At 47.2% G+C, this 13,017-nt stretch overlaps 1 protein-coding gene across 3 annotated transcripts in view; it reads right to left on the bottom strand.

Annotated features, from left to right (window-relative positions):
• Nucleotides 1-11,985, bottom strand: part of TTBK1 (tau tubulin kinase 1) — a 104,578-nt gene extending 92,593 nt beyond the window's left edge. The window contains exon 1 of one of the 3 annotated variants that reach the window (XM_077176163.1): nt 11,762-11,985. The gene's annotated coding sequence lies outside the window, so the exon portion shown is untranslated. Of the gene's footprint in view, nt 1-11,354; nt 11,419-11,761 lie in introns of those variants that run through there. The other 2 variants (XM_054629595.2, XM_077176164.1) reach the window with 2 other exon arrangements.
• Between the last annotated feature and the right edge of the window lie 1,032 nt (nt 11,986-13,017).

Genomic DNA, 13,017 nt, shown 5'->3' on the forward strand with positions numbered 1-13,017 from the left:
TAATTATGACAACAGATCATTAGGAACATACAGCAGATAAGCACGCCTACACTGCCAGGGGTTTATGTGATCCTAATCCTCCCCAAATACATCTCAGCAGTAAAAGCAAAACAATGGGGAGCAGGACAATTTGAAAGGAAAGTCTGTTATTATCTTCCACCAATCTCCTTGATAGAGTTTCTCCAAATTTGAAACAAGCAGAATATTAAATCCAACTCCAGGAAATCCCTCTGATATCATAACCAGCTCAACCTCCACTAATTTAACAGGCAAGCATTATGGTTTGCTTACAATGAACATTTAACTGCAGCTTAAGTATCTGTACCTGCAAAATCAATATAAATCACTACTGAAAAGCTTGAGTAGTCTGCTGGCAGCCAAAACAAATATATCTGAATAAAAGCAAGAACTAAACATAGGTTGTACTTATGATATCAGACTCAACCCACACCTGACACACAAGGGTATGGTGTCATCACCTGATCCTGGACCAGAGTGTGACCAGACCCTCAGGTAATGCAGGATGTCCCATCAGGCACGTCCTGTCCCTTCTCTGCTTTTGTGCAGAGCCTGTTATTCATCTTCCATCAAATGTGGCCAGTCCAAGTCAGTTTTCAGAGTGGCCAATAGGACCTTCCTTGAGTCTTTATTCTTGAAGAACAGGATTTTATCTTGAAATAACCACTCAGGCACACAGCAAACTGATAACATCTGTTGCTCAATGGTCTTATTATAACCTATTATATCAGGTTATTAAAGGCCCCATAGCCTAAGATCAAACATTTTAAACCTCTATTCCAGAAAAAGCTGTGTTCATCTTACCCATTCAAAAATTTTAATGATAGATGCAGTCACCATAACCATCAATTATTAAATAAACTTGCCAAAAAGTTCTTTAGAGGTTAGGAACATAACAGTGAATTCCTGATGAGAGATGCCATCATTTGATTCAAATTCTGGGAGACAGGGTATTTTCCTAAGAAAATTCATGTATTTATATATTTGCCATGTAGACTTCATATTACCAAGCACATTCATAATAAAAATTAGCATAAGTGGGGCAACTGCCACTTGCTGCACTGATGTCACATCAGACTAAATGACACTAAATGGAACAAATTTTTTTTTAGTCTTCAAGCCCAATGCTGATCACAACAGATATTCTATTTGTTATTACACAGAAAAGGTTTCCTGGGACTGACAAAACCATGACAAATCATGCCAACTGTTAGTCCCTTAATTCATCCTTCTACAGCCCATTTTCCCATTTTTGTAAGGAACTCTTCCCCCTAGTTGGAGCATGCTCAGGGAAGCAGGTACATCCCCCCTCTGCTGCCTGCAAATCTACAGTTTCATTCTCTGATCTTCTGTCTCACCCCTTTTTAGTTTGCAGACAGCTGGCTAAGGAAATTTTCCTGTCTGAGCATTCAGGAACCACTCTGGGAGTCACACTGGCACCACTGGACTTTTGTGCCCTTACAGGCTGTGTTCCTCGTGCTCTTGGTGCCCCTTGCACATGCTGCTTGGTAAATGGGTATATTTGGTCTGGGGTCTTCTCCTGTTTTATTTGGGCTCCACAGTCTCTGCATGAACCAGCCAGCCAGCTCTACGTGTCCCCATGCCCTTTCTTTGGCAAAGGGGTGGCACCATGGCTCCTTGCCTGGGCCTCCAGACATTTCCTGCCACCCAGGGCACAACCTGCAGCTCCCACTGCACTGCACACCCAGCTACCTGCACCAGGTGTGTTCCTCAACAGTTCTTCCTTTATCTCAATTAATCTCACCTGCTAACGCAATAAAAGGAAAAAGACAATTTTGAAAACAATTCTGAGGTGTTGAATGTGTCCTTATTTGTAGTAATGTCCTACAACATTACTAAAAATAACAAACTTAACAGAATTGAAACTAACAAGATTACCACAGGGAGAGTCCAAGGTTATAGATTCCTGTGCACAAATACTTAAGTGATTCCCAATTCAAAATCATGAGGGATTCTCAGAAGCCAGTCATTTATCAACTGGTTGATCATCACTACTTGTTTGATGTGAGAATGGCATAATCAATTTTCCTTACCTAAATCTTTAAAAGCAAACTAGAAACACAATAAAACATGGACCTTCCTGCACAGGTTCTAGTTTGGATTTCCTAAAGAATGCCTTAATTAATACTTCACTTCCAGGCTGTATATGATGCACCAGCATTTCAGGGAGTGATGGATATTACTGAGCACACTTTGTTTGCTCTTTGAACTCTGTGCATATAGCAAACATACTGCATCAAGTATTCACATGCATCCAGGAAGCTGGATTCACTGGGATTTAAGTTCCTGTTAGCTAAAAACCTTCCAAAGAGAGTTTGTGATTCTCTGGAGCCATCCATGCCTTTTGTACGTTGTTAGCTATTGCCTCTGTTCCCCCTGGGGCTTTTTCATGCAACCATCCAGCCAGAGTGATTAAATATTTCTTTGGCAGAATCAGTTTTACCTCAATTGTCCCTACTCCATCACCATTTTGGGTTGCTTCCCACTTTTCCCACTGTCTCTCTTCTTCTGTTAAGCAGTCCTTCTCATACATAGTCCTGGAGTCTATGAGATTTGGCCTTTGCCTCTGGTCACTGCCACAACAGCACCTTGTCCCAGAGGCTGCCTGGCCACAGCCTTTACAGCTGCCCTGGACTGGGTAATTCCTACACAATTCCCACAGTGCCTCTTTTGTGGGGTGGGAATGCATCACAGCAATTTCTGCAGGTAACTGTACTGATTCTAGCAAATTGCATATTTCCCCTCCACTCCACACCTTTCCTTGCTGACATGGAAACCTCCACTCTTTCCATGAGATTCTTGCTGCATGACCCAACCCAAAAGCACCCCGAGACTCCACAGAGATGTCATTTTCCTTTGGAAAGAGTTGGTGCAGTTTTGGGTTTTTGTGGTTGAGATGACCCCTGAGGTATTAGAAAGTCTTTTTATTCCCAGCCCCATGACCGAAGAAGAAGTTGAGATTTGTCAGTTCTGCTTTTTAAGGTTGTTTATTTTTTCTTATTTATTATATTCTTTTTCTGACTTGCTGAGATTTGTCTGGCAGGTCCGGTTGTGGCACAGCGTTTGCCTTTGGGGTGGTGTTAATTTTTTATATTACAAATTATGTGTATTTTATTTACAATAATTTTCTAATACCTATCACCTATGTTAGACAGTCTGTGTCTACTCTAAACCAATCAAAAAGTGTAACCACCTGAGCAGAAGATGGAGGATAAGAAGAAGGACAGGACACACCTAGAGTATTCTATTTGGCTTCTTGAACCCCCATTCTAAAACCCTAAAATTCTACTTTTTCCCTTTGTGACAAATTAACTACCATTCTACTTAAATATTTGTGGCTTGTAAATCTTCCCACAAAGTTGGTTATTTTTTCCATGGGCTAAAATCAAAGGCACAGGTGTCTTTGACTCCCTGCCAAGGTCTCAAATCACCCAGGGCAGCCAGAGCAATGTCCTGGGTCCCAACAGTACAGCAATGATGTAACAGCTCAAGCTGGTGCCTCTGAGAAGAGTCTACAGCAAAGGAATCCCTGGGGTACTGCACCCTCACAGTCTGTGCACTGCTTCCAGGGGTGGTATTTCTATGCAAGAACATCCTGGTAAAAGACACAAAAATTCTTGTACGTGCAAGCGTGGTCTGTTTGATTCCTTTCTGCACTGCTGTGTGAGTCAGTTTCCAAGGAACAATGGATACCAGGATTATGGAGAGTTCTACAAGCTGGTCAGGACTGCCTCTATAAAAGCCACTTCCCCATGTGCTGAGAATGCCATCTAGTTCTCAACTGTCAGTACCTGCCTGCACTCTCCCAGAGCAGGCAAACAATTGCTTCCCATCCAGGAGTTTTCCTATCTGTGGAGTTAAGCAGCTCCATGACTGAGCTCTATGCCTTCTCCTTCTGCTATCAGATTTTACACCAGCTTGTTGTGTCACGGAAAAAAAAACAACCTAAAACAACCTAAAAACCAGCAAAACCTCCAATACAAAAAACACACCAGTAAAATCCCCAACAAAATTTCAAAATGTGTTCTTCTGGACCAATTCATTGACATAAACTACATTTATACTTTAATCCTTCATTTTCCAGTGCTACGCCAAGTAACTGGAATCTGAGAATTTCCTGTTACAGAACTAATATGGTCAGAATTTGTTTCTATGAAAAAGCATCATAAACCTTACACCATCTTTTAATGTAAAAATGATTTTCTATTCATAGCTGTAATAAAGTACTGGAAAAGTAAATTTTGTACACGACTTGGTCAATGCTCATAGCAAAATTCTTCAAACCTATCTCAACCTGAAATGAGTAATTGTGCATTCTGTGTTCAGCTTGCCAGAGTAAGCTGGCTCCTGGTGAATGCTCCTAATAATAAATACTCCACAGACAGAACAATTACTGGTTCAAGTCCAGCCTGGGATGTTTGGAAGGGGAAAAAATGTATATAATCTCATCCCAATCAGAAACATGGGCAGCAAGGTTAAAGAAGATGTGTTTTGCAAAAGAAGAAACAAGCACGCCAGAAATACCAGCCTCTGAGCTGCCACCAGACTTGAAAAGAGGCTGCAGGACCTATGCAACCAGATAGCTCTGAGCCCTGGAGACCAAATGGCTCCTGTAATTTCCTCCAGATTACTGTCACAAGAGTGACAAACTACTTGACTACCTGCCCTTTGCATTGCCACCTTTTACATTTTCTTTTTTGTCCTGTTCAATGGACAAAGCCCCATAAACCTTGTCTCTGCTTGAGAAGCAACCACTCCTTATTTCTTCATAGAAATGGGAAAAAGCAGAAAGAAAAAAGTGCATCTTCAACAAAATGCTTCTTAATACAACCAAACTCATGCTTAGACATCTATGAATAAGCCACAGAGGTCATGAACACAGAGCAGAGCACTGCAACAGAGAGAAGCACAAAAAAAAAAAAGGGAGGCAATTCTGTCCTTGCCTACTGTGAGAGACAGTAGAGACTGGTAGAGTACAGTAATCTGTGCCTCATGGCTACTAAAAATCCTGAATCAGAAAAAAATCAGAAAAGGTGCCTTCCACCTGAAAACTAAACTCTCTAAAATGCATGGAACTTAGCCCAAAGAAACCCCCCCTCCCCCCCCAAAAAAGGGAATGTAGTGGAGAAGTACTTCTCTATTATGAAAATTTAAGAAACTGAAAGGCTCTGATATTCTAGCTCATCTTCTGCTAGAAGCTGAAACCTGACAACTGCAAATTAGTTTTTCATGGGTGTTTTCCTGAAGGACAGGATCTGGAACAAGAAAGAGGGTGGATTCTCTTTTCAGACCAAGGTTGGGCACCTCTAAGAAAGCATGCTTTAGCTACTACCAATTTTACTAAAAGCAGAAACACAAAAAAAAAAAAAAAAAAAAAAAAAAAAAAAAAAAAAAAAAAAAACCAAAAACAAAAACAAAAAAAACCAAAACACACAACAAAAAAAAAAAAAAAAAAAAAAAAAAAAAAAAAAAACAAAAAAAAAACCCAAAAAACCCAAACCAAAACAAACAAAAAAAAAACCCAAAACAAAACAAAAACACCCAACACCCACCCAAAAATCACATTTTGGGTGCTTACACACTAATGAATGAAAGGTGAGAATTAATGGGAGCACTGTTACACCATAGTACCTTCACTACCCCATAAATCCTACAGACCCCAATCCTGGATCCACAGCTTCAGGTTCCTAATAAGCCAATCTAAAAATCTGCCTGAAATGAAGAGAAACAGTTCCCCTCTCTCCTCCCAGCTCTGAACTCATGTGTGTAGGATTCCACCATGGGCCAGTGGCCACCATGGGTCCAGTGACCTGTATTAGCAGAAAAATTACTCCTCTTCCTAATAAATAAGAGCATTTCCTTGGCATAGAGTTTCCTGAATTGGTTCACTGTAGGGTCAGTCAAATGCAAGAGGAGCAGACCTCAGATCCATTTCAGCTTCAGTCAAGCTGTGCTCTGTGTTTGTCTCCACAGCAGGCAGCTCTTGGCCTTCTGTGAAATTACAAGATTCAGTCCCTTCTGCTTAAAAACAGCAACTCTGGAGTTACTGGAGTAACTCTGCCTGAGGCTAACCTTTTTTTTCCCCCCCAAGAATAGCAAAATTTAAAGAAATCAGTTTCAATAAATTACTTGCACAACTCCTAAACTAGTAAATTTTAGAAGTCTAATGCAGCTGGATTCTGTTTGAATAATTCAAGACATAACTAGACCACAAAGTCTTAAGTTTCCTAATACAATGTCACCACAAAGGTGACTTCTATTCTCTGGCTGAGGTGCTACAGGAAGCAAACAAGCAACTTTCATGAAATGAGGGAAACAAGCCAGACAATTTATTAGAGTGTCCAATCAAGAGAAGCACTGTGCTGATGCCTCTATGAAGGTGAAAGTATTGGACAGCTACACCATACCCTTGTTTCAGTGAGCAGAACAAGTACCAACAGTACCAAGAATTTAAGATGCATGTCAAGTGGCACAGCAGGTGCTGGGAGGCAGATTCTCATGAAGAGCTACAAGTACAGGGGAAAAATGGGCTGAATTTTAGAAGAAACATCTCACACACACACAGAGAAAGAGTAGTTTCAGGATTATAAGGTATTTAAATGGAACCCAAAAAAACAAAGAGATGCAACAGGTTTCAGAGGTATGGTAGGGAACAAGGATGAATGGATTCATTCTTGCTACCCAGGCACATTCTCCAGTGCTCCATGGAAAAGGTACACAGAAAAAGGCCAGGTCACTCCAGGGGAGAAAGAGTACTACACACTACAAAATAAACAGACAGTCTCACATGAGATAAAGAAATAATTGTGTATCAAGGCTAAAGGGAAAAAATGTAATAGTAAAGCTACCTCATCAGACCAGAATAAAGCAGCAACAGTGATTTGCCATGTGAGAACAGATGGCCTGTGCCTTTAGGAAACAGGAGGCAATGGGGAACTTCAGTTTCCTCATGCAGATCAGACTATATTACAAAGATGAAATTTTAAATATAACTTACAAATAATTCCACTTTGTTGAACAGAAATGTATCACCTTAAAAAAAAAAGAAAATCTTTGTCCAGTGCAACTTCTACTTTGTTTTAATTCTGACTTACTGGGCCAACAGAAGGTTTTTAGAATAGAAGATGTGTGCAGAAGAAGAAAACAGTACAAATTATTCCAAGTGATGATGTTTTTTCCTGATGATGTAGAAGAGGTTAAGTAAATTCTTCTGGATAAAATCTACATATTTTCTACCCAAATGTGATGAGAGGCCACCCAGCCAGTCTGCTAAATGATGGACAGATAAGAAATAGAAAGACTTAAGAAAAGATCAGAAAGAAGATATCTAGGATTTTTGGCTGCTGTTTGTTTTGAAGAGCTCTGCAGAGGATCTGGAAAATCAGTCTTCCACAACAGACATGTTTGGAAAACTGAAGATTAAAAATTAAACTAAGTGGCAGGCAGGAGGGAAGAAGCCCTGATTTACAGATCTATTAGGATAGGCAAGGTGCTTTTAGGAAGACTCAACATGCACATGTGTGGTATCAGGCCAAAGGCCTTGGAAATTAGGATGTTCCAGGATAAAACTGAAGCTTCTCTAAAACTAATAACTGGCTAAAAGAGAGGAAAACACATAGGAATGCAGAGGTAGGTTTCACAACAGAGTGCTCTTAGCACACCCTGTGTGCATGGAAAATTACTCAGGCCAACAAATAAAAAGGCTGAAAAGCTGCATCCTGCACCCCCAAGGTGGTAAGGGCTGTGACCAGGGCAAGGACAGTTGCCCATCTTCTGAGCCTTTCCTTGAGCATCATCTCTTGGTCACTGGCAGAGAAAGGCCTGGAGCAATCCAGGGGTTTGGCCTGAGTGATCCTGTAATCAAAACCTTTTCACCAGACACCAATGCCTCCCTTTGTCTTTTCCTGTCTGACTGGGAGGCCACCCAAGCTTTGTACCCAGCAGCTCCTGGGCTGACAGAGGGCCTGACAGCAATCTCCTGCTGCACAACAGAGAGGAATCCACTTCCATCTGCCACAGCTGACACCAGATCTCTTTCTGAAGGCTGGGATGCCTCATTTCTCCTAAGAGGAAACCTGTGCCCACAGGCATTCCCTGCTCTCCATTGCACCTATCTGGCTGGAGCCAGCCCAGGATCCAGTTTGCTCCTTTCATATTGCTCACCAAATTAAAGATGACACAGCCTGACACCAAAAGGAAGGGGTTTCCAAACACATCTTGTTTGATTAGCTCTACAGTCCATCACACTGTCAACATCTTCCTTTTCAACTACAAAATAAGATCCTTTCCCATGTGTGCAGCTCTTGAGCAGAGGAAAAGGCCCAACAGAAAACAGTGTGGGACTGGGTAAGACCAAAAGGGACCAAGGGATTGTGAATCCTGTGAAAAAAACCTACCGTGGCAGTTTTATATTTTCCCCATTGAGTCTTAATATATTGATGTATCCACCAGTGTCCATAAAAGCAGAAAAGTTCATGTGAAAAACCACTCGATACATTAATGTCGAAGACACATTGCCATTGCTGGATTATTTTCCATATTTTTGGGGATAACTGCTGTGGCTCTCAACACTGTGATCCACAGGCACTGGGCACTGCTGTGGAGAAGACCATGGATTGGTCTGACCAACAAGGATTGCCACTGTCCATTCCAGAGCTGGGCAAACTCTCACATGCAAGGGAGTCTCAATTTTCAGATGCACCACGTAAAAGCCACACCACCTCCCTCACCTCTCATTCCTGAAATTTCAACAAATACCCAGCAGATTCTCCCACTCTTCCTCTGGACTAGGGAGGGAGGTCTCATAGCTGGCCTTCCTTATTCCTCCCTCTCAAAGTAATCTTAACATTTATTCCAAAGGAACTGTGTCCCACAATGACATTTAAGGGGATTTCATGATGTTTCAAAGGAATACCCATTTTTTTGTTATCCTTGATGGAAGAAGGGGAGGGAAGCACTGGTTGTGTCCACTTTGCTTCTTGCTCAGTAGACTAACAGAGCTAAAACAGTTTTTTAGCAAGTGCTTCCACAATGGCTCTAGCAAATATTCAGACTGTGCCTTGCAATACTCAAAGTGGAAGACACCAACCAAGCCCAGACATCCTAAAAAATTAAGGAAGTTTACGAAGTCCTTGAAGACTTTATAAACACCTATTCCTCCATAAGGACCTATTTTCTGTCCTCTGTTCTGTTCTCAAAGTGAATCAATGTTACTGGAAGGTCACTATGGAGTTTGGCAAACAAATCTAACCTAGGAGCTTCCCAGGATGAGGAACTGTTCCTGAAGTGTTTCCTGTAAGCCCTGCACATTGATACACACAGAGATAAGACTAAGGCAAAAAACTAAAAGGACACAATTGAAGAGATGAGCCCACAGCAAGACCCAGGTGAGAGGAGTGTGCTACCTGACAAACCATAAAGTCATGAGTCAATCTTTCCATAAGAGAGAGCAAGAAACAGCATGAAGGGATCCCCACACTGAAGATAGAGAAGAAGGATGGACTAGGCTCTTCCTGGATCTGGCTGATCATTCCTGCTTTGGAAAACAAGTGCCAACTGCTTCCAGTGGAGGAGAGCTGCAGGCTGCCTGCTGCCTTCACCAACAAACACTGAGGACAGAGAGGGAAGGAAATCCACCCATGGGCCATGAGTGCCACTTGATTAACACCAACACTGGGAGCTGAAGGAATAGATTTCCTAGCACTAGAGACACTCCTTTCTGGAGGACCAAGAGCATTGATAGGGATCTGACTTCTCCCTTGAGGACTATTCAAAAAAAAAAAAAAGAAAAGAAAGGTTAGGCAGGTGTCCCCAGGGTGTGGTAAATTTGTCCTATAAGAGATTCCAGTGTTTTATTTCCCCAGAGAAAAGGAACCCAGCCTGCTCCTGAAGGAATGAGATTATCACAAAGCACGAAAAAGCACACAGCAGTAACATCAGTGAATACCACATACACCATTCATGAGCACCACATCTCAAAAGTTTCTGAATCCACCTATATCACCAGGAGGATGCTCCTGGTGAGCTGGATGATCACTGGCACACAAAGGAAGAAAGCCAGAACATTAACACATCATTCCTATTCTGCCCCTCTTTATCCTCTCAAAAGAAGGCAGCACCCTGAAACGTGGTGACACACTGACACTCGTGAGACAGAACTGATGCTCTTTACTCAGAGCACCTGTACAGGCACAGCACCTACGAGCTGAGGGAGCATTAGCACACCCTGTGGCACAACACAACATGAAGCTAAATTCCACTCGTAGGAAGTCCCCAGGATGATAATCTCTGTTGTGACTCACTGAGAAGTTTATTGCTAAAAGGCAACATTTTCAGTGAGACTACAAGAAATCCATGTGAAATGGTAGAATTAGGAAACCTTTCCTTCTATCAATCAAGATTAAGAAAATCCAAAACAGGTTTGGTTTGAACTGCTCAGAAACATGATACCAACAGGTATTGAAGTCCCCACCCCTCAAAACACACAGTGGGTCTTGAACTTGAGCTGTCAAGAGTGACAGTGTGACTTCAGTGCCTCGTGCAGCATTCTGGTTCCCTGTTAAATCCTAGATGCACGTCAAGGTCACAGTGTTCATCGGGAGAGTCCTCAGTGGGTCAGACCCAGGTTACCGGATACCTCCTCTCGCGGAACGCAGGGAAAGCAGCACAATGACTACGGACACATCCAGCAATGTCAGCTTGGGCGCCACCAGCAATACCGACACCATAGCAGGACACTCTGAGCCCCAAAGCTTCAGGAGACACGGCCGCGCACACAGGAGCACCATTTCCACCCCGCCAAAAAGGAGAAACTCTCAGCCTCCTGCCTGCAACCCGAACACCACGGAGTTATCCCAAGGTAACGCGGCAGAAGGAAGCGCTCGCTCCCTCCCCAGAGCCCTCCAGGGAGCGGGCTGCCTTTTCCCGTGCGGCCGGACAGGCACCCGCTGGCCCCGGGCAGGATGCCGTGCCCAGCCCCGGGCGCCACCGGTCCTCCCGAGGTGGCCGACACCCTCCGTGCGTTTCCCCGGAGCCCGGCCCGCCACAAGGCCGTGGCTGCCTTCGCACCTCGGCCCCCGCCCGACACCGGGACCGCCGGTCCCCGATACCGCCCGGCGGGGCCGCTCCCTCCGGCGGAGCATCTCAGGGCTCGGGGCGCCCCCGCCCCTGCCGTGCACAGCACAGCGATGCCGCTGCCCGCCCCTCCCGCGGCGGCAGCCCCGGGCATCGCCGCGACCCCCGGCCCGGGCAGGAGCGGTGCCGAGGGGCGGCCGCCGCCCGGGCCGCCGCCCTGCCCTGCCCTGCCCTGCCCTCACCTCGGGCCGTCCCGCCTCCCCCCGCCGAGGAGGTGGCCGCGTCCGCCCCTGCACTGCAGCTGCCGGCACGCCGCCCCCCCACTCCCCGCCGCCCCTCTCGGCAGTTGGTTCGCCCCACCCGGCCCACCTTCTCATTGGCGGCACCGGGCCGTCACTCCGCCGCTGGCCCGCCCACCCCCGCGGGCACGCTGGGAACCCGAGTCCCGCGCGCGGGACTCTCTCCCTTCGGCTGGAGGCGCCGGGTGGGGCGGCAAACTACATCTCCCGCAGTGCCCCGCGCGCAGCCTCGGCACGGCCCGGCCCGGTGCGGTCCCCGGTCCCGCATCTCGCAGGCCGCCAGCGGGACGCTCCCTCCGTCCCTCCCTTCCCCACCCGTGCCCGCCGCGGCGCGGCCCGGCCCGGCTCACCTGGCCCCGCCGCCGCCGGCGCCTCCCGCTGCGGCCGGCGCAGGCAGCGCATGCCCCACGCCCTTCAGTGCGGCTCGTCGGGCGCGGTGCCGCCGGCCCGGCGCGCTGCGGCTGCGGCTGTGGGACGGGCCGGCCCCGAGCGCATCCTCCCCCTCGGAGCCGCGGCGGGCGGCGGGATTCGCCCACAATGCACCGCGCGCCGCACCGACAGCATCAGCCTGACATCACCCGCGGGCCGTCCCCGCCCGGCCGGGCCCGCCCCGGGCCCGCCTCCGCCGTCAGGCGGCACCGGGCAGCGGCTGGCGGCACACGCGGCCGGGCACCGCAGCGCGCCGCCGCTCCGCGGGCTTGGAAGCAGCGCACTGGCGTGGGACTCGGCCCGGGACTGGGAGCGGCAGCGGCACGGCGCTGCCCCGCCCTGGGACCGGGAACGGGATCGGCAGCGGCAGTGCCAGCGCCATCGCGGGCCCTGCCAGGACGGGACCGGTGCCTGTCTCTGCGCTGGTGGCATCAGCGCTGGCATCGCCAGCATGGCCCTGGGCACTGCGCTGCCCTGGGACCGCGGCCAGCGCTGGCACGGTCTGCACAGGGCCGGGTGACTGCACTGCTGGGACCAAGGCCAGAGCCAGCACATCTGCCGGAGGCTGGGCTTTGCATTGCACAGGGACCGGCAGCGACACCACTGTGGGCCCTGTGCTGGCAGCGCAGTTAGTCCAGCAGTGCTGACCTGCAGCTTTTTACTCCAGTCCTCTGGGGCCAGGGCCAAGCTGGGACTGGTGCACTACACTGCACTGCAAATCTGCCCAGGACACTACACTGGGACCAGGACCAGCATCACTGGCCTTGGCACTGCACTGCTAGGATCAGAACATTCCCCATCCACACTGGGCCAGATCTTGCCCTGCCAGGGCTGGGAACAAACCCAGCAACTCACAGCTGGGTGCAGCACCCAAAACAAGGCTCAGACAAGTGAGGCTATCCCTGCATGCAGCTGAGCAGTGTGCCTGTCCCTGGGCAGTTTCCCTACCCTGAGGGGCACAGCAGTGCCCCTGCTCCAGAGAGGTGCCATTCTCCCTGCTCCAGCTCACGGTGGATCACATTGTACTTGAAGCACAGATAAGCACGTGGCTCCTCCAGATGTGCCGTGCAACGCTCATGGCTGTGCCTTCTTGTTCCCTTTCCACTGCAAATCATCCATATTCATGCCTCTGTCCCAAACTGTGGATGGGCACTGTTCTGTGCCTTATTCACCTTCA

This window comes from Agelaius phoeniceus, chromosome 3 (genome assembly GCF_051311805.1).
Source record: "Agelaius phoeniceus isolate bAgePho1 chromosome 3, bAgePho1.hap1, whole genome shotgun sequence".
NCBI classification, from domain to species: domain Eukaryota; kingdom Metazoa; phylum Chordata; class Aves; order Passeriformes; family Icteridae; genus Agelaius; species Agelaius phoeniceus.